This window comes from Microcebus murinus, unplaced genomic scaffold (assembly GCF_040939455.1).
Source record: "Microcebus murinus isolate Inina unplaced genomic scaffold, M.murinus_Inina_mat1.0 scaf001_hap2_Mmur4.0, whole genome shotgun sequence".
NCBI lineage: Eukaryota > Metazoa > Chordata > Mammalia > Primates > Cheirogaleidae > Microcebus > Microcebus murinus.
Window position 1 is genome coordinate 2,436,194 of NW_027438947.1, and position 12,993 is coordinate 2,449,186.

Consider the following 12,993-nt stretch of genomic DNA (forward strand, 5'->3'; position numbering starts at 1 on the left):
GGTTGTTTCTACACCTTTGCAATTATGAATTGTGCTTCTATAAAAATTCGAGTACAGGTGTCTTATTTGTAGAATGACACTGGATCTTTTGGGTAGATGCCCAGTAATGGGATTGCTGGATCAAATGGTAGATCCACTTGTATCGCTTTAAGGTATCTCCATATTGCCTTCCAAAGAGGATTAACTAGTTTGCAGCCCCACCAGGAGTGTAGGAGTGTTCCTCTCTCTCCACATCCATGTCAGCATTTATTGTTTGGGTTCTTTAGATAAAGGCCATTATCACTGGAGTTAAGTGATATCTCATTGTGGTTTTGATTTCCATTTCCCTGATGATTAGAGATGTTGAGCATTTTTCATGTTTGTTGGCCATACTTATATCTTCTTTAGAAAAGTTTCTGTTCATGTCCTTTGCCCATATCTTGATAGGGTTGTTTGATTTTTTCTTGATGATTTTCGTGAGTTCTAAGTAGATTCTAGTTAGCCCCCTATAGGTTGTGTAGGCTGCGAAAATTTTCTCCCATTCTGTAGGTTTTCTGTTTATTTCATGACTATTTATTTGGTTCTGCAGAAGCTTTTTAGTTTGATCATTTCCCATTTATTTATTTTTGTTGCTGCTGTGATTGACTTTGGGGTCTTTTTAATAAATTCTTTGCCTAGGCCAATGTCTACGAGAGTGTTTCCAACATTTTCCTCTAGAATTCTAATAGTTTCATACCCCAGGTTTAAGTATGTTATCCAGGGTGTGTTGATTCTTGTGAGAGGTGAAAGGTGTGGATCCTGCTTTAGCCTTCTACAAGTGGCTATCCAGTTTTCCCAGAACCATTTATTGAAAAGGGATTCTTTTCCCCAGTGTATGTTTTTGTCTTCTTTGTCAAAGATTAGACAGCTATATGAGAATGGTTTTATATCAGGGTTCGCAGATCTATTCCACTGGCCAATATTCCTATTTTTGTGCCAATACCAGATTGATTTAATTACTACAGCTTTGTAGTATAATTTGATATCTGGCATATTAATGTCACCCTTTGTGTTTTTATTGCCTAAAATTGCTTTTGATATGTGGGGTCTTCTCTGGTTCCATACGAAGCATAAAATTATTTTTCCATATCTGTGAAGAAAGATGATGGGATTTTAATAGATATTGCATTGAATCTGTAGATAAGTTGGGGCAGTATAGACATTTTAATGATGTTGAGTCTGCCGATCCAAGAGCATGGTATGGATTTCCATCTGTTTACATCCTCTGCTATTTCCTTCCTCAGTGTTTCATAATTCTCCCTGTAGAGGTCTTTTACCTCCTTGGTTAAGTATATTAATAGATCCTTTATTTCCTTTGTTGCTGTTATGAAGGGAATTGAGCCTGTAATTTGTTTCTAAATTTGATTGTTTTTGGTGTATATGAATGCCTCTGATATGTGTATTTAATTTGTATCCTGAGATTTTACTAAATTCATTTATCAATTCCAGGAGTTTGTTGGTTGTATCCTTGGGGTTTTCTAGATATAATATCGTATCATCAGCAAACAGTGAAGTTTGGTCACTTCTGCCCCAATTTGGATACTTTTAATTCTGCTTTCCTGTCTGATTGTTATAGCCAAGACTTCCAGCACTGTGTTGAATAGAAGTGGAGATAGTGGGCAGCCTTGCGTAATTCCAGTTCTAAGTGGGAATGCTATCAATTTTTCCCCAATCAGTATGATGTTGGCCTTGGATGTGTCATATATGTCTTGTATCATTTCTAGGTATCTCCCTTCTATACCTATTTTATTAAATGTTTGTATTATGAAAGGGTGTTGAATTTTCTCAAAAACGTTTTCTGCATCTATTGAAAGAATCATGTGGTCATTGTTGTTGCTTCTGTTTATGTGGTGAATTGCATTTATAGATTTACATATGTTGAATCATCCCTGCATCCCTGGGATGAAGCCCACTTTGTCGTGATGGAATATTTTTTTTTGATATATGTCTGGATTCAGTTAGCTAGGATTTTACTGAAAATGTCTGCATCTATATTCATAAGGGATATTGGTCTATAGTTTTATTTTTGTTGTATCATTTCCTGGTTTTGGTATTAGAGTAATATTTGCTTCATGAAAGATGTTAGAGAGGTTTCCATTCTTCTCAAAGTTGTGGAATAATTTCTGTGAGATAGGCACCAGTTCTTCGTTGTAAGTGTGGTAAAATTCGGGTGTGAAACCATCTGGACTGGGACTTTTCTTTTTAGGGAGATTTTTTTTTATATATATTTTTTATTTTTTATTTCGGCATATTATGGGGGTACAGATTTTAAAGTTTCAATAAAGGATGGTCACGCTGGAGACTCAGACTTATGGGGGGAGGGGGGAAGGGCATTTAGGGAGATTTTTAATTGCTGTTTCTATTTCAGCTCTTGATATTGGTCAGTTCAGGAATTCTATTTCTTCCTGGTTTAGCCTAGGGAGGCTTTGTGTTTCTAGAAATGTGTTCTTTTGTTCTACATTTTCTAGTTTGTTTGCATAAAGGTTTTTGTAGTATTTTTAAATTATATCTTGTATCTCCTTCGGATCAGTTGTGATATCTCCTTTTTTATTCCTGATGGAGCTTATTAGAGATTTCTCTTTTCTGCTTTTCATTAGTCTTGCCAAAGGCATGTAAATGATTTTTATTTTTTCAATGAACCAACTTTTTGTTTTATTAGCCTCCTGTATAGCTTCCCTGTTGTCGATTTCATTAAGTTCTCATTTCATCTTGTTAATTTCACTTCCTCTGCTGGGTTAGGGTTTAGTCTGTTCTTCTTTTTACAGCTTTTGAGTAGATTCATTAAACTGTCTATTTGTGATTTTTTGACTTTTGGTTATAGGCATTTATGGAAATAAACTTTCCTCTCAGAAATGCTTTAGCTGTGTCCCAGAGGATTTGATAACTTGTCTCTCCATTGTAAGTTTCTTCGAAGAACTTTTTTATTCCCATCTTGACTTCTTCATTTATTAAGTAATCATTTAGTAGGAGGTTGCTTAATTTCCATTTTTTGTGTATAAATGTGAGTTTCTTTTAGGGTTGATTTCTATTTTGATTCCACTGTGATCTGAGAAGATACATGGTATGATTTCTATTTTTTAAAATTTCTTGAGGCTTACTTTGTGTCCTATGATATGGACAATCTTAGACAATATCCAGTGAGCTAATGAGAAGAACCTATATTCAGTGGAAGTTGTGTAGAATGTCCTGTAAATGTCAGTCAGACCCAATTGTCCTAGAGTTTTATTTATGTCCATTATTTTTTTCTTAATTTTCTCTTTGAAGAATCTGTCCTATGCAATCACTGGGGTGTTCAAACCTCTGGTAATTATGGAGTTGCTGTTAATCAATTTGCTTAGATCCAGTAAGGTTTGCTTTAAAAATCTGGGTGCACCTACGTTGAGTGCATGTATATTTTAAATTGTTATGTCTTCTTGTTGAACTGTGCCCTTCACCATTATATGATGACCATGATTGTCTTTCACTACTTTTGTTTGTTTAAAAACTAAATCATCTGAGATCATAACCACTACACTAGTCTTCTTCTGGCTTCCGCTTGCTTGGAATACTTATCTCCACCCCTTGAGTTTTAGTCTATATGCATCCTTGCAGGTTAGATGTATTTCCTGAAGACAGCATATACTTGGCATGTATTTTCTCATCCATTCATCAAGGCTATGTCTCTTGAGTGGAGAATTTAAGCCATTCACATTTATTGAGTTAACCGATAGTTGAGGCAGATTACTGTTCTTTCTGTTGGGTTGGATGTTGTTGCTTTGATTTCTCTCTTGAGCCATTGTAATATCTGTCCCTTAATCATTGGGTTTTCACTGTTTTTATGTTCGTGAATATTATGCTGTTCCATGTGTAACACTGTTTTTAGTACTTCTTGCAGGGCTGGTCTTGTCTTGGTGAATTCTCCGAGACTTTGTTCATCTGAGAATGTCTTAATTTCTCCTTCATATATAAAGCTTATTCTTGCAGGGTACAAGAATCTAGGCTGGGTGTTAGTTTCTTTCAAAAGAATGAGGGTGGGGGTGGAGCAAGATGGCGGACGAATAACACCGCCAGACAGAGGGTCTCTGCAAAAAAGACAGATTCTAGCAGAAACTAGAGGAAAGAAGCAAGAAGACGAGCATACAGCGGACAAGGGCCGGAAGGAGGGGTACCTGAGACCCCGGGAGACTCCACGGGAGGAGGCTGTGGAGGAGAACTGGAGGCTGAGACCACCGGAGCAGCCCGGAGACCAGCGGCAAGGGTAGGTGGATCTGCTGTTTCCCCTCCCCTGCATTCGGGACTGCTGGTGGGCTCCCCAGCGGGTGGAGAGACCTGCGGACACAAGCCCAGAGACTGCCGCCGCCTGCCAACGGTGAGCCTGTAGCAGACGTGGCACCAGGTTCCCAACTTCCTCCGGGCACCTCCGTGTGCACAGACCCGAGCCGCGCGGCAGGCGCCATATTGCCTCCTCCCTCCCTCCGCCGACCCTACCCGCGGCTGCCCAGAGAGACAATACAGCCACCAGCCAGAGGCACCTCCAGGGAACGGGACCTTCCCGTTTGGGACCCTGCCCGCCCTCCCAGGTGCTGCTGGCACCGTGTTCCCAGGAAAACGGTGCCGACTCAGAGGCTGAGAGACATAGACCCAGCTTGGGCTCCCTGTGGGTGAATTACGACCGGAAATCCTCTCCCTGGTGGGAATACAGTTTGAACTCTGGGACCCAGAGGTCAGACCTGCAGACCAGATCCCCTGCACCGAGGGCTAGCATTGCCCGGGGCACAGAAGGGTTATACGTGAACAGCCTACTGAGGTCTGTGTGCCTCCAGGGGCGGATCGGCGTCCTAGAGGGCAACCCTCCTCCCAGGAGGAGGCTGTGCCCCCAACCCAGGTGGCGTTCCTGTGCAGGGAACCTCCCCGCCGGCATCACAGTCTGGGGAGGCCTGGTAGCTTGTGGTCTGGCCTGCTGGCAGAGGCCCAGGAGTAGCTGTGAAGTTGGGGAGGGTGGAAAGAAGCGAGGCCTGCTGCAGACTGCGGGTCTCAGACAGCCCCAACCCCCACTCCCAGACTTTCTGGCTGAGCAGGACCATTCCAGCCCCACCCTGACAGCAGAGAACAGAACTTTGACCCCTGCTAACGGCCTGAGGGCAGGCTTACCCAACCCAGCTCCGCCCGGAACGAGAGCTGATAACAGGACTCAAAATCAACACCATAGCCTGTTCCTCCAAGCAAACGCCACCTACTGACAGGGACGGCATCTTGCACAGCCTTTCCACGGCACCCACTGACTCAATATACAGGGAGTGGTCCAATTTCACCCACAGGCACCACCTAACGCCTCAGAAACTAAACAAGGTGTGTGACTACCCAAACAATAACCTAAGGAAAGAAACAACAACTGATCGACATGGGAAGAAATCAGCGAAAGAACTCAGGAAATATGAAGAACCAAACGGAAAACACACCCCCAAAGAGGAACACCAGCCCCCTAGAAACGGACACCGACCAAAATCAGGCAACCAATATGACAGAAGAGGAATTTCGTATGTGGAACATAAGAACACTCACCCAGCTGCAACAACAACTCAACAATCAACACCAAGAAACCACAAAAAGTCTCCAGGATATGAGAAAAGAAATAGACACATTGAAGAAAAGTGTAGCCGAACTCCTGGAAATGAAGAATCAATTCAAGGAACTACAAAATACAGTGGAAAGTCTCAAGAACAGGGTAGATGAAGCAGAAGAAAGAATCTCAGAGCTTGAAGATAACACCCTCCAAATAATAAATCAGTCACAGAAATAGAGCAGAGAAACAAGAGAAAAGAGCAAAGCCTACAAGAACTGTGGGATTATGTGAAGAAACCTAATGTGAGGGTCATAGGGTTACAGGAAGGGGAAGAAGACAACACTCAAGGGTTGGACAAGCTGTTTGAAGATATAATAGAGGAAAATTTCCCAGGCCTTGCTCAAAATCTCGATATACAAGTTCAAGAAGCTCAGAGGACCCCTGGGAGATTCAACGCAAACAGGAAGACGCCATGACATGCAGTCATCAGACTGACCAAAGTATCAACTAAAGAGGCCCTTCTAAGAGCTGTAAGACAAAAGAAGCAAGTAACATACAAGGGAAAGCCAATTCGAATAACATCAGACTTCTCTAATGAGACTTTACAAGCAAGGAGAGAATGGGGCCCCATTCTCACTCTTTTGAAACAAAACAATGCCCAGCCTAGAATATTATTCCCTGCAAAACTAAGCTTCGTATATGAAGGAGAAATAAAAACATTCTCAGACAAGCAAAGGCTCAGAGAATTCACCAAGACAAGACCAGCCCTACAAGAAGTACTTAAAACAGCGTTATGCACGGAACATCATAAAAATAACCCACGAATATAAAAACAACCAAAACCCAAAGATATTAAAGGCGAGATATTACAATGGCTTAAGACAGAAATCATAGCAACAACATCCAACCCAACAGAATGATCAGTAATCTACCTTACCTATCAGTTCTCTCAATAAATGTGAATGGCTTAAACTCTCCACTCAAGAGACATAGGCTGGCTGAATGGATAAGAAAATACAGGCCAAGTATATGCTGTCTTCAGGAAACACATCTAACCTGCAAGGATGCATATAGACTAAAAATAAAAGGGTGGAGATCAATATTCCAAGCAAATAGAAGCCAAAAGAAGGCTGGTGTGGCAGTTCTAATTTCAGACGATTTAGTTTTTAAACCAACAAAAGTAGTAAAAGACAAAGAGGGTCATTATATAATGGTGAAGGGCACAGTCCAACAAGAAGAGATAACAATTTTAAATATATATGCACCCAACTTAGGTGCACCCAGATTCATAAAGAAAACCTTACTGGAGCTAAGCAAATGGATTAATAGCAACTCCATAATCGCCGGAGATTTCAACACCCCACTAACGGCACGAGACAGATCCTCCAAACAGAAAATTAATAAAGAAATAATGGACTTAAACAAAACTCTAGAACAATTGGGTCTGACAGACATCTACAGAACATTCTACCCAAAATCCACTGAATATACGTTCTTCTCATCAGCTCACGGGACATTCTCTAAGATTGACCATATCCTAGGACACAAAGAAAATCTCAAGAAATTTAAAAAAATAGAAATCATACCATGTACCTTCTCAGATCACAGGGGAATAAAACTAGAAATCAACCCTAACAGAAACACACATTTCTACACAAAAACGTGGAAATTAAACAACCTCCTACTAAATGATTACTTCGTAAATGAAGAAATCAAGACAGAAATAAAAAACTTCTATGAAGAAAACGACAATGGAGAGACAAGTTATCAACTCCTCTGGGACACAGGTAAAGCAGTTATGAGAGGAAAGTTTATCTCCATAAATGCCTATAACCAAAAGACAAGAAGATCACAAATAGACAATCTAATGAAAAGACTCAAAGAGCTGGAAAAAGAGGAACAGACCAACCCCAAACCCAGCAGAAGAAGTGAAATCAACAAGATCAAATCAGAACTAAACGAAATTGAAAACAGGAAAGCTATTCAGGAGATTAATAAAACAAAAAGTTGGTTCTTTGAAAAAATAAACAAGATTGACACGCCATTGGCTAAGCTAACGAAAAGCAGAAAAGAGAAATCTCTAATAAGCTCCATCAGGAATAAAAAAGGAGATATCACAACTGATCCCAAAGAGATACAAGATACAATTTATGAATACTACAAAAATCTTTATGCACACAAACTGGAAAATGTGGAGGAAATGGATAAATTTCTAGAAACACACAGCCTCCCTAGGCTCAACCAGGAAGAAATAGATTCCCTGAACAGACCAATCTCAACAGCTGAAATAGAAACAGCAATCAAAAATCTCCCTAAAAAGAAAAGTCCCGGTCCAGATGGCTTCACACCTGAATTTTACCATACTTACAAAGAAGAACTAGTACCTATCTTGCAGAAACTATTCCACAACATCGAGAAGAACGGAAACCTCCCCGACACCTTTTATGAAGCGAATATTACTCTGATACCAAAACCAGGAAAGGATGCAACAAAAAAAGAAAACTACAGACCAATATCCCTAATGAATATAGATGCAAAAATTTTCAACAAAATCTTAGCTAACCGAATCCAGACACTTATCAAAAAAATAATCCACCACGACCAAGTGGGCTTCATCCCAGGGATGCAGGGATGGTTCAACATACGTAAATCTATAAATGCAATTCACCACATAAACAGAAGCAAAAACAAAGACCACATGATTCTTTCAATAGATGCAGAAAAAGCTTTTGACAAAATTCAACACCCTTTCATGATACGAACACTTCAGAAAATAGGCATGGAAGGGACATACCTAAAAATGATACAAGCCATATATGACAGACCCATAGCCAACATCATACTGAATGGGGAAAGATTGAAATCATTCCCACTTAGAACTGGAACCAGACAAGGCTGCCCACTATCTCCACTTCTGTTCAACATAGTGCTGGAAGTCTTGGCTACAGCAATCAGACAGGAAAATGGAATCAAAGGTATCCAAATAGGGGCAGAAGAGATCAAACTTTCACTGTTTGCTGATGATATGATATTGTATCTAGAAAACCCCAAGGATTCAACCAAGAAACTCCTGGAACTGATCAATGAATTTAGTAAAGTCTCAGGATACAAAATCAATACACAGAAATCAGAGGCATTCATATACGCCAACAACAATCTAATTGAGAACCAAATCAAAGACTCAATTCCCTTCACAATAGCAACAAAGAAATTAAAGTACCTAGGAATATATTTAACCAAAGAGGTAAAAGACCTCTACAGGGAGAACTATGAAACACTGAGGAAGGAAATAGCAGAGGATGTAAACAGATGGAAATCCATACCATGCTCGTGGATCGGCAGACTCAATATCATCAAAATGTCTATACTACCCAAACTGATCTACAGATTCAATGCAATACCTATGAAAATCCCATCAGCATTCTTCACAGATATAGAAAAAATAATTTTATGCTTCGTATGGAACCAAAGAAAACCCCGAATACCAAGAGCAATTCTAGGCAACAAAAACAAAATGGGAGGCATTAATTTGCCAGATATCAAACTATACTACAAAGCTGTAGTAATTAAAACAATATGGTATTGGCACAAAAACAGGAATATTGACCAGTGGAACAGATGTGAGAATCCTGATATAAAACCATCCTCATATAGCCATCTCATCTTTGACAAAGCAGACAAAAACATACGCTGGGGAAAAGAATCCCTCTTCAATAAATGGTGCTGGGAAAACTGGATAGCCACCTGTAGAAGGCTAAAACAGGACCCACACCTTTCACCTCTCACAAAAACCAACTCACGCTGGATAACAGACTTAAACCTAAGATATGAAACTATTAGAACTCTAGAGGAAAAAGTTGGAAACACTCTCCTAGACATCGGCCTGGGCAAAGAGTTTATGAAGAAGTCCCCAAAGGCAATCACAGCAGCAACAAAAATAAATAAATGGGACATGATCAAACTACAAAACTTCTGCACAGCCAAAGAAATAGTCATGAAAGTAAACAGACAACCTACAGAATGGGAGAAAATTTTTGCATCCTATGCATCCGATAAGGGACTGATAACTAGAATATACTTAGAACTCACGAAAATTAGGAAGAAAAAATCAAATAACCCCATCAAAAAGTGGGCAAAAGACTTGAACAGAAATTTTTCTAAAGAAGACAGAAGAATGGCCAACAAACATATGAAGAAATGCTCAACATCTCTAATCATCAGGGAAATGCAAATCAAAACCACAATGAGATATCACTTAACCCCAGTGAGAATGGCCTTTATCAAAAAATCTCCAAACAATAAATGCTGGCGTGGTTGCGGAGAGAGAGGAACACTCCTACACTGCTGGTGGGACTGCAAACTAGTTCAACCTCTGTGGAAAGCAATATGGAGATACCTTAAAGCGATACAACTGAATCTACCATTTGATCCAGCAATCCCATTGCTGGGCATCTACCCAAATGATCCAGTGACACTCTACAAAAAAGACACCTGCACTCGAATGTTTATAGCAGCACAATTCATAATTGCAAGGCTGTGGAAACAGCCCAAGTGCCCATCAATCCAAGAATGGATTAATAAAATGTGGTATATGTATACCATGGAGTACTATTCAGCTCTAAGAAACAATGGTGATATAGCACATCTTATATTTTCCTGGTTAGAGCTGGAACCCATACTACTAAGTGAAGTATCCCAAGAATGGAAAAACAAGCACCAGATATATTCTCCAGAAAACTGGTATTAACTGAGTAGCACCTAAGTGGACACATAGGTACTACAGTAATAGGGTATTGGGCAGGTGGGAGGGGGGAGGAGGGAGGGGGGTGGGTATATACATACATAATGAGTGAGATGTGCACCATCTGGGGGATGGTCATGATGGAGACTCAGACTTTTGGGGGGAGGGGGGGAAATGGGCATTTATTGAAACCTTAAAATCTGTACCCCCATAATATGCCAAAATAAAAAAAAAAAAATTAAAAAAAAAAAAAGAATGAGTGTGGGACCCCAGTCTCTCCTTGCTTGTATTGATTCAGTTGAGAAATCTGGCATTATCCTGATCGGTTTTCCTTTGTATGTAACTTGCTTCTTTCACCTTACATCTTGTAGGAGGGTCTGTTTTGTTGATATTTTGGTCAGTCTGATGACTACATGCCGTGGAGTTTTCCTCTTTGCATTGTATCTCCTAGGAGTACTTTTGGCCTCTTGTATTTCTAATTCTAGGTTACTTGTTAGACCTGGGAAGTTTTCCTTAATTATTTCATCAAAAAGCTTATCTATCCCTTGGGTTTTTTCTTTCTCCTTCTCTGGAATCCAGTGGACCCACAGTTTATTATTTTTCATATAATCCCACTATTCATGTAAGCTTTTCTCATGTCTCTTATTTTTCTGCTCTAACTCTGTGATTAACTTATTTGATTTGAATTAGTTGTCTTCAACCTCTGAGATTCTTTCTTCTGTTTTGCCCACCCTATTTTTGAGGGTTTCCACTGTGTTTGAGTTTCCCCTGATAAAATTCTTCATTTCCACTATATCAGATTGATTCTTCTTCAAGATATCAATCTCCTTAGTGAATCATTGTTCCAATTCTTGTATCTTCTTTTTAGTTTCTTTGTGTTGGTTATCCATTTTTTCTTGCATATCATTGAGCTGTCTTACAATCCAATTTTGGAATTCTTCTTCTGTCATTTTACTGTTTTGGGTTTGTTCAGGCTTCATTTCTTGAGAGCTGGTGTATCTCCTAGGGGGAGTATTTTCAGATTGATTTTTGGAATTGTGCTGGGCCTTCCCCATCCGGATCAATTGCTAGAGTACTCTTTTGTAGTTTCTTTATCAACCACTGGGGGGAGCTCTTCCACCACACTTGGAAGGTTCCCCTGACAGGGGTAGTTTCAGCGAGTTCTCCCTAGATTTCGGGTTGAGTGGGTTTTCTTGTCTCGCCCCGCCTCCATGGGTGGAGCCTACCACTTTCCAAAAGGGAGATGCAGGCTGGGGGGAGGAGGTATCTCCCAGTCTGCCCTGCACCCCGGTACCCCAGTGGCTGTAACTTGCCTAGGCTGTTAGACTTCTCAGTAGTTCCCTGATGGAGCCAGCCCTGGCTAGTTGATCGCAGATTGTGTTGGTGCAGGATTTGCCAGGAGAGACTCTAGGCTGAGCGGGGGAGGGGGACTTGCCCACTGACAGCTGGAATGTACACCCCCTCATGGCGACCACTTGCCCACTCACAGGGCACCAGACTGGAGGTGACTCTTTAGGGTTCAGCAGGTGCCGAGTTGGGAGCCTGGGTCAATAGGACGCCCCGTAGCCTCCTCCACGCCGCCTGCCAGCCACAGCCATATCACCTGTTCAGCCACAGCCCTCGCTCTTACTGACACACTCTGCACAGTTTTATTCGCCCAGGGCAGTTCCAGCTTAAAGCCCCCGACTTAGTCTTGCTGTTACCAGAGGCAAGACCTCTAACTGCCTCCCCTGTCAGCACAGTTCAGTTTCCTCCCATCTTGTGGCTGTCCTAACACGGGACTCAGGGGAGGTCACGTTGTTTTCCACCATTAACCGCACTCTCCAGCACCCTCTTCTTCTGCCGTGATTTTGCATCAGTTTCAGACAGATCTCTGGCTGGGTGTGTGTGGAGGTCAATGGGGAAGCAAGGAGTTCTCCTGTGGGTCTGATTTCACTTCACAGCCTGGCATGGCAGGCCGGCGCCCTCCCACACACCCTATTGTTTGTTTTGCACTCTACAGAGAATTTGATCTTATCTCACAATCACCTTGTTTTTCTTTTTATGAGAGTCCCATGCTGATCTTCTGTGGATTCTCGATGCTGTCCTTGTAGTGGGGAGATCCACTCTCATGTAGGAGACCAAGATCTGTTTCTCCTTCTCTGGGAGCAGGAGTCCACGGAATTACCTTTATTCTGCCATTTTCCCTCTCTCCCTGAGCATTTTTATATGTTTGCAGGCCATTATTCTGTCTTCCTTGGAAAAGTGTCTGTTCATTTCCATTGCCCATTTGTTGATGGGGTTGTTTGATTTTTACTTGTTGATTCTTTTATGTTCTAGATGGATTCTTGATATCAGCCCTTTATCAGATGTGTAGAGAGCAAATATTTTCTCCCATTATGTAGGCTGTTTGTTCACTCTAATGAGGGTTTCCATGGCTTTGCAAAAGCTTTTTAATTTTATCAGATTCCATTTATTTATGTTTATTGATGTGGTGATTGCTTTGGGGGTCTTCTTCAAAAATTCTTTGCCTAGGCCAATGCCAGAAAGGGTCTTTGTAACATCTTCTAGAATTCTTAAGGTTTAATGCATTAGGTTTAAGTTTGTTATCCATCTTCAATAGATTTTTGTGAGAGGTGAGGGGTGGTGATCCAGTTTTATTCTTCTGCATGTAGCTATCCAGTTTTCCCAGTACCATTTATTGAAAAGAGAA